At 44.7% G+C, this 12,546-nt stretch overlaps 1 long non-coding RNA gene across 6 annotated transcripts in view; it reads right to left on the minus strand.

Moving 5' to 3' along the window:
* The window catches only part of LOC140468642 (uncharacterized), a 30,108-nt gene extending 18,160 nt beyond the window's left edge, over positions 1-11,948 (minus strand). For 4 of the 6 annotated variants that reach the window (XR_011955789.1, XR_011955784.1, XR_011955787.1 and 1 more), the window contains exons 1-3: positions 11,851-11,948; positions 5,433-5,521; positions 2,904-3,011 (exon numbers count right to left, since the gene is read on the minus strand). This is a non-coding gene — a long non-coding RNA (uncharacterized lncRNA). Of the gene's footprint in view, positions 1-2,457; positions 2,638-2,903; positions 3,012-5,432; positions 5,522-11,850 lie in introns of all 6 variants that reach the window. The other 2 variants (XR_011955785.1, XR_011955786.1) reach the window with 1 other exon arrangement.
* Positions 11,949-12,546: the final 598 nt, after the last annotated feature.

The raw sequence follows: 12,546 nt of genomic DNA on the forward strand, positions 1-12,546 counted from the left end.
CACTATCTCTGGTATCACAAGCATCTCTGTAACATCCTCCAATTGCCTCCCATCTCATCACCCACCCTCACGATCTCTAATCTTGACAACCCCCACAAATCTGTCCTTCTCCACAGTAAACACTGATGCCACTCGTTTAGTATCCCCCCAACAACCCCATCTCCTGTGTCTTCACACATAGGCTGCCTTGCTGATCTTTGAGGTGGCCTATTCTCTCTCTAGTGACCCATTTGCTCTTAATATATTTGTAAAAACCCTTTCCCTATTCGCCAAAGCGGTCTCCTGTCCCCTTTTTGCCTTACCGATTTAACTCTTAAGTATATACCACTTGCCTTTATACTCAAAGGATGTTTGTGATTTTTGGATTGGAATAAATGCGAAATATTACATCTTGATAAAACAAACGAAGGCTGGACTTACACTGATTAAAAGTTGGGCCTCGGATAGTGATATGGAACAAAGAGACCGAGGGGTTCAGATCTTTGAACTATGTGTCACATGCAGACAGGGTGGTTCAGAAGGGCTTTAGCACATTTGCCTTCATTGCTCAGATCTTTGAATATAGGCGTTGGGACATTATGTTGAGGTTGTACAGGATGTTGGGGAGGCCTCTTCTGGAATACTGTGCCCAGTTCTGCTTGTGCTGTTATAGGAAGGATATTATTAAATCGGAGCAGGTTCAGAAGAGATTTACCAGGATGGTGATGGGAACGGAGGGATTGAATTATAAGCAGAGTCTGGATAGGTTGGGTCCTTTTTCACTGGAGCACAGGAGGCTGAGGGGTGAACTTATTAGAGGTTTATAAAATCCTGAAGAGTTTTGGTAATGTGAACAGCAGGTGCCCTTTCCAGGAGGGGGCGCGATTCAAGATTGGGGACATCCTTTTCTCAAATTAAAAAGTAAGGCTTTAAAAAGAAGTTCCGATGTTATTTTTTGTTTTTGCACAAGAGTGGTTCACATGTGGAATAAACTTGCAGAGGACGTGGTAGATGTGAATGCAATTACAATTTCAGGGTGGCACAGTGGCTCAACGGTTAGCACTGCGACCTCTCAACACCAGGGACACAGGCTCAATTCCTGTATTGGGTGACTGTCCATGAGGAGTTTGCATATTCTTCCCCATGTCAGCGTGTGTTCCTCCAGGTGCTGCCGTTTCCTCCCACAATCCACAGATGTACAGGGTAGGTGACCTGACCGTGCTCAATTGCCCATAGTGTTCAGGAATGATTGGGTTGAGTGAATTAGTCGGGGTAAATGTAGAGCAAAAGGGTAGGGGAATGGGATTCTAATAGGAAAACAACATTTGGACCCGTATATCAACAGGGAATGCTAGGATGGACTTGGACCAAGTGGAGGCAGGTGCGATTAGTTCAGTTCGAATTTATGGTCGACACGGACTGGTTGGACCACATGTTCTGTGTCGATGCTGTGTAACTTTATGACTCGTTACCTCTGTAAATTCCTCAATGTTTGGAACTCTCCCTATCAGTGCCATCTCGTCCAGCCTTACAAATATTCCTCATCTCTATAATTCCACTCCAGCCTCAAAATTCAAAAACCTCTATCACAAATATCTCTATCTCTGTAACATCCTCCATCCTCACAATCCTTTCCAACTTGCATCTCCTCCAGCTTCATTATCCTCCCCATGTCTAATCCCCTCCAGTCTCTCAAAGCTCTGCTATATGTGCCTTTCTTTATTTCCAGCTTTCAGGATGCCCAATGTTTATTTCTCACTTGATGATTGCCCTTTACAATTCCTGCGCTGAGCTTCTGAATTTCCTCTTAAATCTCTGCGTCTCACTTTCCTCCCAAGAAAATCGACCAATCATGTGTCATCTATTCTAGTATCACCGTTTCTGACCTGATGTCCAATGGAGCCTGTCATATTCCTATAATAAACATCTCAGCGGTCTACAGAACAGAAAAACGCTCTGGTGGTCCATCGAATCTGAGAGAAAGAAAACTACGACTGAAAACTACCACCATACTATTATCCTCCTCTATTTTCCAGTACATGTGGAAAAGTGTCATCTATCATGGCATAGCAAGTGCACACTAAATACATCTCAAATGATTTCGGGATTTGTGTCTCCCACCCTCACAGACAGTGAGGTTTAGTGCAAGTGTTGCTCGATGATGACATCACCCACAAGAACACAGAGCAGCTGGGTCTGTGCAAACCAGAGTTTGCCCACACATTGGGAAGGATGGCAGGGTCCCTGAGAGGGGGCACAGGAGAGTTACCAGGATGGTTCAAGGAATGGGGGATTTTAGTTGCAGGGACATGGGTGTTGTTAATACATATCAAGAATATCCATCTACAATAGATGGACTCTTGTTCTCAACCTCTCCCCTTGCCTGGGCTGTGGTAACCTTCAGGTTAAACCACCACCAGACATCTCTCCCTAATGAGAGAGCAGCCCTATGGCCTGGTAGGACAATGCTGACTTTACCTTTTACACAGTGATGCCACTGTGCATCGGAGGTGGAGAGAGGGAATGCTGAAGGTGGTGGATGGGACACCACTCAGGCACAGTGCTTTGTCCTGGAGGATGTTCGCTTTCTTTAATACTGTTGAGGGCTGCACTGATGAAGGCAAGTGGAGAATGTTCCAACACGATCCTGATGTGTACCTTATAGAGAGCAAACAGACACTGGGGAATCAGGGGTTTGGGGAAACTGAGGTGTTCTCGTTGTAGCAAAGGAAATTGAGGGGAGCTGAGAGACAAGTGCTTACAAAACATATACAACAGGATGTTAAACCTTGCACTCATCAACTCATCATAAAAGGATTACTGGACACATATTGAAGATTTTGGGGAGATCTATTGAGGGACGGTTTGATTCAAAGGAGAATTTTTATGCAGAAAATGGAATTGAGCTGGAACAAAATACTCACACACAGTGCAAATATCCAGGTCCTGAGGTCCTGATGAATGGAGTAATTCAATCAGAGTTTGGCATTACAGTTACTGAGATTGCCATCTGAATATCCACCTGTAGTATCCTGTAATACAAATTTATAAAATCTGTCACTGTCAGTTCAGGTTAGAAACTCACACCATCCCCTCCTCCTGGTCCAGGATGACTGTACATATTACCCCTTGTGGAGGTCAGTAGTCAGTTCAGGGGGAAATCTGTGTGGGTTTCTATGATTTTCCAACTTGGGACTTCATGTGACTGAACAGGGCAGATCTTTGACACATGGGACAGAATGTTCCAAGTGTCAGTGAGATTTGGAGAGCAGGATTTCCTTCCTTTTCTTTCCTTCCGTTCTGCCGCTGTGCCTCATCAATAAGACATGGGGGGGGGGGGGTGAAAGGCTCATGCAGCTCGATGGGCAAGTTGTCTCCATTCTGACCAAAGGGCAGCAAGATCCTCCCAGTCATTCCAAAGAGTCTCTCTGAAAAGACAGCAACTCAGCATGCTTCCCACTGCCTGGTGCTCCCTGGAAAGATTTAGAAGAATGAGGGGGGAGTCTCCTAGAAAATGTAGAACAGTAAAATTCCAAAAGGATTATAAACAGTTTACAGAGATGGATTCGGAGAAGTGGACAAGTTGGTAAATGGAGCATAACTTGGGATAATGTGAAGTTGTTCATTTTGGAGGAGGTAATAAAAGAACAGAGGACTATTTAAATGGTGGAAACTGTAGAAAGCTGCAACACAAAAGGGACCCAGGGGGTAACTGTGCAGGAAACACAGAAAGCTAGCACACAGTTACAACAGGTCATCAGGAAGGGGAATGGAATATTATTCCTGATTTCAGGGGATTTGCAGTATAAGAGTTTGGAGTATATACCTGAGAGCCACTTTATATATGCGAGTGAGACCACATATGGAGTAATGAGAGAAATTTTGGTCCCTTTATTTAAGGAAATACATCACTTCATCGGAAGCATTCAGAGAAGATTTACTGGGATGATCCCTGGTTTGCAGGGACTATCTTTTAAGAAAAGGCTGAAGAAGTTGGGACTGGACTCATTGGATTTGGGGGAGAATGAGAGGCGATCTTATTGAAACATAGGCTTATTAAGGGGTATGTCAGGGTAAATACTGAAAGGATGTGTCCCATCATGAGGGAACCTAGAACCAGATTCTGGGTCAGTTGCAGAATCAAGGGTTCTGTTTTAGATTTGTCAACTTTAATGCAACACAGACATGGGTAAGGGGTTTCAGTAGCAATGGAGCTGGGGTGAGGTGGAGAAAAGCAACATTTTAGAGATTGGAGTTCCTGGTGTTTGCAATTGTGTAGATGTCTGATCAGAAGGTTACCTTGGGGTCAGAACATGAGAGCAATATTGTTAAGTTCTGCCTCAGGCATTTCCCAGTAAGAGGGAGGGGCTGAGCAGTAAGGGAAAGTAATTTGTAATAGCAACTGAAGGCAATGGGTTTAACCATTGCAGTGTTTCAGTGGAGGAAATTGCAGCCAATCGAGTGGTAAGCAGTTTGATGAATGAGTAACAGTGGAGCAATGGAGAGGGATGATCGGGAGAGAGAGCTGGGCATCGTCAGTGTACATGTGAAACCGATACGATGTCACCTCCTGGCAGTATGTAGGTGAGATACAGGAGGGGACAAAGATAGATCCTGGATGGACACCACATATGAGGAATTCAGAAAGGAAAGGGAGAGTGGAGATGGTGCAGGATTTTCCAACAACCTTGAGGTCAAGTATTAGTTCTTAGCAGAATTGGAGGGAAGGACATAACCAGAAAAGACAGACAGAACAACGAACAATATTTGTGAATTGGGGAGGGGGAGTGATGAAGAGGGGCCCGACTCCAAAACTGCTATTTCTACATCAGTGACATCACCCACCTCCACCCTAGTCTCAGCTCATTTACTGAAATACTCGTCCATCCTTGTGTTATCTCCAGACTACGTTATCCAAACACAGTCCTGGCCAGCCTCCCACATTCAACTTACATATAATCTCAAGAGTATCGAAAACCCTCCTGCCCGAGTGCTCACTTGTACCAAAACTTGTTGATTCATCAAAAGGCTCCTTCCAAGCAACAATTTAAAATTCTCTCCCTTGATGTAATTCCTGGCTGTGAACATCCCTGTCTCCCTGCACCACACAACCTGAGAGACCTCGACAACTCATTTTCTTTCAGACTCCCAAAGATGCATTTATGTATTGCTTCACCAGTCTGGCTGTTTCGACACGGTCAAGGGAACAAAGTCTGGAATTCGCACCCTGACCCTCTCAGACTTGCTTTCCTCCTTTAATGTATTCCTGAAAACCTGCTTATTTGGCAATACTTTTGATCACCTGACCTAATATCCCCATCTGTGGCCTTATGTCAGAAATTCTCAATTTCTGTGAAATTATAAAAATGATAAAAATACAAACCGTTGTTGATTTGCACACACATTGTCAACTCTTCACTGTCACTGAGTGAATAATCTGTAACATCTCTTACCCAAGTCACCACACCAACTGCAGCTGTACAAGGAAGTCAAACATCACCCTCTCCACAGGCAATGGGGCTTTGGCATTAATCACTGGTGTCTGTGGAGAGAGAAACACATAGTTGATATTTCAGGGAGTGCTAAATGCATTACAGGAAGTGAGAATGTTGCAGAATTTGATGGTCAGAAATGGAAGGAAAATGCAGTCTTTTGTTGCAAAAAAGATTTATTCACTGGCAAAGATACTGAGGAAAATTTAGTCCGTTGAGAGAGCAGCACATTGTCAGGGGTTGGGCAGCAGAGGAAAATTAACTTACAAAAGGTCTGTGAAAGTAACAGTAAAACACTAAACAAGCCAAACAGCCTGTGCCCAAAGACTTTAACTCCCTTCCCGCTCCACCAAAGATATGCAGGTCCTGGGCCATCTCCACCGCCAAATCCCAGGCATCTGATGCCTGGATGAAGAACGCCTCATCATCTGTGTTCAGATCCTCCAACCACATGGGATCAATGTGGATTTCACCAGTTTCCTCATTTCCACTCCACCCACCTTATCCCAGATCCAGCCTTCCAACTCGGCACTGCCCTTTTGACCTGTCCTACGTTTCCATCTTCCTTCCCACCAATCAGCTGCTGCCTGACCTGCTGTGCTTTTCTAGCATCACACTCTTTGACATTGAAAACATCCTGACTCTGACACTGTGTAAATCCTGCCCTATCACTCCCTGCCAAGGAAGGCTGTGCATGCGTCCCCCTACAGCTTGCCCCTCTCAAAGTTGGCAGCCACACACATGTCCCGTGGATCACTGCCCCCAATAAAGATGGCGGCGATCACTCACACCTTTCACCATTTGAAGCATTTTCCCGTTTGCCACAAACACAGGCCTGGGATTTTCAAATTTGTGTTTTCCGATGTGCACTAAGTTCTGTAAAACGTCTCAGCCCGTTCCATTAAAATTTCCTTCTCTTCCTGATCAATATGTCTTTCCTTAACCATGCCCTGCACCTTCACACATTTCCAATGCCTTGATCACAACATCACAGTGCTGCCAGTGAAGCTTATCACGTGGTATCACTTTATTCCTGATGAAGGGCTTTTGCCCGAAACGTCGATTTTGCTGCTCCTTTGATGCTGCCTGAACTGCTGTGCTCTTCCAGCACCACTAATCGAGAGGCTTATCACGTGGTTGAGTGTAGCCACGCCCCTCATTCACTCAGACCAACCGGCACTACCTTGTCTTTCAGCCCCGTCCCCATCCTTTTATTGGTCCTGCACTGAGATCAATCACCAGAGGCCCTTTGTGGGCTGGAGCATGCTCAGTGCTTCCTGCTTTTGCTGCTGTTTATCAGGAAAAAGAGAGAGAGTGTTCATTCCTGTTTCTCCTAATGTCAGACATTAACAACAACGACCTGCATTGTATGGAGCCTTTCACACTGACAAATCTCCTAAAGTGCTTCACGAATGCTGGAAATGTTGATTAAAGAGAACAACTTTAAGATACATCTTTGAGGAGTATAGAGGGGGTTGGGAAGGATATTTAAGAGATTTTTAGATCAGACAAACCGTCTAAAGAGCAACCCACCCAGACCAATTCCCCTACATCTAACACGACGGGCAATTTAGCATGGCCAATTCACCTAACCTGTACATTTTTGGACTGTGGGAGGAAACCGGAGCACCCGGAGGAAACCCACGCAGACACTGGGAGAATGTGCAAACTCGACACAGACAGTTGCCTGAGGTGGGAATAGAACCCGGGTATCTGGCGCTGTGAGGCAGCAGTGCTAACCACAATGCCACCGTGCCGCCCATCTGCAACTCTGTCCTCTGCAGCTCCAATCATGGAGTGATGTCTGTGGAGAACAGCTTACGACGGAGACAGTTAGTGGCTAACCGTAGTTTAGCAACCCCATGTCCTAGCCCCCCTACCCCACACACCAGTCCTTGTTCTCACAGCCTGTCATTACACACTACCTATGGTTAGCCACTAACAGTTTCCACTAACAGCTAGTAGCCCTCCCCCAGCTAGATCGTTATCCACTCCTTTATCCAACCCTTCTTCTCGCTCTATTCCCACCTATCCTTTAATCCTTACATCCTCCCCTAAACCCTTCCCTCTGCATATAAACCAACATTTTTTTCTCTCAGTATCAGTTCTGAGGAAGGGACACCGGATCTGAAATGTTAACTCTGATTTCTCATCACAGATACTGCCAGACCTGCTGAGCTTTTCCAGAACCTCCTGGTTGTTTTTTCTGATTTACATCTTCCACAGTTTTTTGGTTCTAATTTACCGGGAGTTTGTAATTCAGGTCCAACAGCCTCTGTCCCAGTCTCTGCTGTCTCTCCCAACCCCACCCAGTGACACGGCACCTGCACAGCTCATGGACCTGTGTCATCTTGCTGGCCACACCCCTCATTCACTCCCATTGGCTGCAGGACCACACAGACTCTCCTCCCATTGGTCTGGAGCTGCCGTCAATCAGCCAGGCCCCATTGTGATGAGAGTGGAGGGCTAATCCCTCTCTCTGCCCTGGGATGAGCTTCATCATTCACAGTGAATGGGGCAGTACCACAGAGCACAGGGCCTGGGGGCTATTCAGCCCATTGGGGCTGTACTCTCTCCCTCTGGAGATGCTGCAAATCTGTCCCAAATCCCCTCCTATTTGCCCACAGCCCCCCAAATCTTTCCTTAAAAATTAAAATTCCAAGTCTCTTTCAGAATACCTGCTGAATCTGTGTCATTCAGACTGTTCCAGATGCTCAGAACTTACTGAGTACAATAATGTTCACATTTTCACTTTGTATTATTTGCCAATTACTTGAAAGTAGTTACTAAAAGTTATGACAGTGTTAACAATTCCTCTCTCTCCTCAAATTCAAGACCTTGGAACCAAATCTGCACCAGGTCAAAATCACTGCTTCACCTTCTCAGCTCCAAGGACAATTATCTGTGCTTCAGCTTGCTCTCCACAAAAGAGGAATGCATCTTAGTTTATTAACGTCATAGACATATACAGCACAGAAACAGAACTTCGGTCCAATTCATCCATGCCAACTAGGAATCCTAAACTACTGGAGTCCCATTTGCCAGCTATTGGCCTGTATCCATCAAAACCCTTCCTGTTCACGTACCCAATCGGATGCCTTTTAAATGTTGTGATTTTATCAGCCTCCACTACTTCATCTGGCAGCTCATTCCATACACACACCACACTCAGCTTGAAAACGTTGCCCTTAGATTCCTTTTAATCGTTGCCCTCTCAACCATGTGCTCCAGTTTTGGACCCATCTAACCTCAGGAAAAAGAACCCCGTCTGCTCACCTTATCCATGCCCCTCGTGATTTTATAAATCTCCATGAAGTCACCTCTCAGTCTTGGACTCTCCAGGGAAATTAACCCCAACCTATTCAGCCTCTCCCTGTAGCCCAAATCCTCCAAACCTGGCAACGTTTTTGTAAATCTTGTCCGAACCTTTTCACGTTTCACAACATCCTTCCCAGAACAGGGAAAATCAAACTGAAAACAGAATTCGAGAAGTGGCTTAATCAATGTATTTTAAATGTTGTAATTGTACTCTCCTTCACCCCTTCCCTTGGCAGCTCACTCCAAACATGCACTGCCCTCAAACTGTCCAACTCTGGCAAAGTCCTTGCAAACATTTTCTGAAATGTTTCAAGTTTCACAACATCATTCCTGGAACAGGGAGATTGGAACTGAAAACAGAATTCCAGAAGAGCCTTAATCAATGTCCTGTACAGCAACAACATGACGGAGAGCATAACAAACGCTGCATTCACTCCCTTACCTACCTGTGACTCTACTTTCAAGGAACTATGAACCTGCACTCCAAGGTCTCTTTGTTCAGCAACACTTCGCAGGACCTTACCAGTAAGTGTATAAGTCCTGCCCTGATTTGTCTTTCCAAAATCCAACAGCTAACATTTATCTCAATTGAACTCTATCTGCCATTCCTTGCTCCACTGGCCCATCTGATCAAGATCCTGTTGTATTCTGAACTAACCTTCTTCGCTGTCCACTACACCTCCAATTTTGGTGTCTTGTGTAAAGCTACTAACCATATCTCATATATTCACATCCAAGTCATTTATATAAGGACCCAATAATTGATCCTTGTAGCACACTGCTGCTCACAGTCCTCCAGTCCACAAAGCAAATCTCCATCATCACCCTCTGTCTCCTACCATCAAGCCAGTTTCGTACCCAAATGGCTTGTTCCCCTTCATTCCATGTTATGTAACCCTGCTAACCAGTCTGCTTTGTGGAATCTTGTCGAATGTCCATATAAACAACGTTCACAGCCTGGTTTAATCAATTTTCTTTGTCACTTCAAAACATTCAGTCAAGTTAGTGAGACACTATTGTGCACGTACAAAGCCACATTGAGAACAGTCAATAATTATTCCTTACTTTTCCAAATAGATGGATATCCTGTCCCTCAGAATCCTTTCCAACAACTTGCCTGCCACTGACTTCAGGCTCACTATTTTCTTGTTCCATGGCCTCTCCTTACCACCTTTTTAAAATAATGGCACCTCATCTGTCGCTATCAATGATACAAATACCTCAGGAGAGGCCCAACAATCACTTCCCTAGATTTCCAGAAAGTTCCGGGATACATCTGATCAGGTCCCAGGGCTTTATTCAACTTGATGCAATTCAAGACATCCAGTAACACCTCCACTGTAACATGGATACTTTTCAAGTTCTCTCTGTTTATTTCTCCAAACTCTCGAGCTTCCATATCTTTCTCCAGTAAAAATGACGTGAAATATTTCCATATCTTTCCCACCCCTGGTGGTTCCATAGACAGCCTCGTTAATCTTTAAGGGGTCCTATTCTCTGGTCCAGTTAATCTTTTGTCTGTGATATATTTGTTTGATCTCTTTGGATTCTACTTAAACCATTTCCTGAAGCTATTTCATGTCAAACAGCATCAGCAGCAAGCAACAGAGCTAAACGATCCCACAACCAATAGATCAGATCGGAGCTCTGCAGTTCTGCCACACCCAGTTGTGAACGGTGATGGACAATTAAATAACTCACTGGAGGAAACATCACAGATATCCCCACCCTTACCGGTGAAGGGGTCTCACACGCCCACGCACCAGATAAGATGACAGCATTTGCAGCAATCTTCAGCCAGAAGTGCAAAGTGGGATGATCCATCTCAGCCTTCTCCAGTGATTTCCAACATCACAGATGTGAGTTTTAAGCCAGTTTGATTCAGTGAGAATAACATCAAGAAATGGTTAAGTAGTGCAAAGGCTACGGGCCCTACCAATATTCTGGCAATAATACTGATGGTTTGAGCTCCAGAACTTGCCACCCACCAAGCTAAGGACCGCTCCAGCCCTGGCATCTAGCGACAATGTGGAACCTTGCCCAGGGATGTTCAGCACAAAAACACAGGGCAATGCAACCCAAGCAATTTCCATCTATCAGTCCACACTCGATCAGCAGTAAAGTGATGGAAGATGTCATCAACAGGGGTACCAAGCAGCATCTGCACAGCAATAGCCAGCTGAGTGACACTCATTTTAGGCTCCACCAGGGTCACTCAGCTCCCGATTGTGTTACGGCCCTGATTCACAACCTGACAACCAGCTGAATCCCAGAGGTGAGGTGAGGGTGACAGCCCAGTCCCACTCCAAGATCACTATTTCTAGCTGATTCTACCCTTGTCTCAGCTCATATACTGTCATCCACCTTGTGTTATCTCCAGACGTCAGTATCCAAACACACTCCTGGCCAGCTTCCCACATTCAATCTCCCTGTAATCTTAAGAAAAACTAAATCTCTGCTGCCCAAGTACTCCCTCGTACCAAAACTTGTTGATCCATCACAAGGCTCCTATTCATAATCAATAACATAGAGCCACAGAGATGTACAGAATGGAATCAGACCCTTCAATCCAACCCGTCCATGCCAACCAGATATTCCAACCCAATTCCGTCCCACCTGCCAGCATCCGGCCCACATCCCTCAATTTAAAATTCTGACCCTTGATTTAATTCCTGATTGTGATCATCCCTAGCTTGCCGCATCAGACCTCCGTGAAGACCTCGACAACCCATTCTGTTCGAGACTCCCAATGATCTATTAATTCATTACTTCACCTGTGTGGCTGCTTTTACAGTTGCCAAAGCATCATTTTCTGAAATTCGCAGCCAAAACCTCACAGGTCTGCTTTCCTCCTTTAAGACATTCCTCAAAGCCTGCTTATTTGGCAATGCTTTTGGTCACCTGACCTAATACCATCAGTCTCTGACCTTATGTCTAAAGTTCCCAATAATATTTTTGTGAAATTATAAGCATGATGATAAAACTACAAACTGTTCTTGATTTGGACATTACCTTCAAATCATCACTGTTGCTGTAATGAATACTCTGTAATATCTCTTACCTAACCACATTGTGGGAGTACCTTCACCACACAAACTGCAGCTGTACAAGAAAGTCAAACATCACCCTCTCCACAAGCAACAGGACTTTGGCATTAATCACTGGTTTCTGTGGAAGGAGAAACACAGTTGATGTTTCAGGCAGTGCAAAACAGATTACAGGGAATGAAAATGGTGCAGAATTTGATAGTCCGAAATGGAAGGAAAATACACTTGCTTATTGGAAAAAAGAATTCTTGAGTGTCAAAGATTTTCCAGAAAGAAAATTAATAAGCAGCACATGGTCAGGGGCTGGGCGGCAGAGAAAAATTAACTTACAAAAATGTCTGTAAAAGTAATCGTAAAATACGAAACAGACCAAAAATACACCCATTGTTTGATACTGAGCAAGCTAGATATTGACAAAGTGCTCATAAGGGAGCCCAGAGATGAAGTAGAGCTGTAGAAGCTGTTATGATCCCACAGTCATAGAGACGTATTGCACCGACACAGACCCTTCGGTTTAACTCATCCATGCCAACCCGGTATCCGAACCTAGTCTATTCCCATTTGCCAGCACTTGGCCCATATCCCTGTAAACGCTTCCTAATCATATCATGTGTCTATTTAGATGCCTTCAATAAGTTTTAATTGTACTAGCCTCCACCACTTCCTCTGGCAGCTCATTCCACCCACTGCATGAAAGAGTTGTTCTTTAG

Source organism: Chiloscyllium punctatum, chromosome 47 (assembly GCF_047496795.1).
Source record: "Chiloscyllium punctatum isolate Juve2018m chromosome 47, sChiPun1.3, whole genome shotgun sequence".
NCBI lineage: Eukaryota > Metazoa > Chordata > Chondrichthyes > Orectolobiformes > Hemiscylliidae > Chiloscyllium > Chiloscyllium punctatum.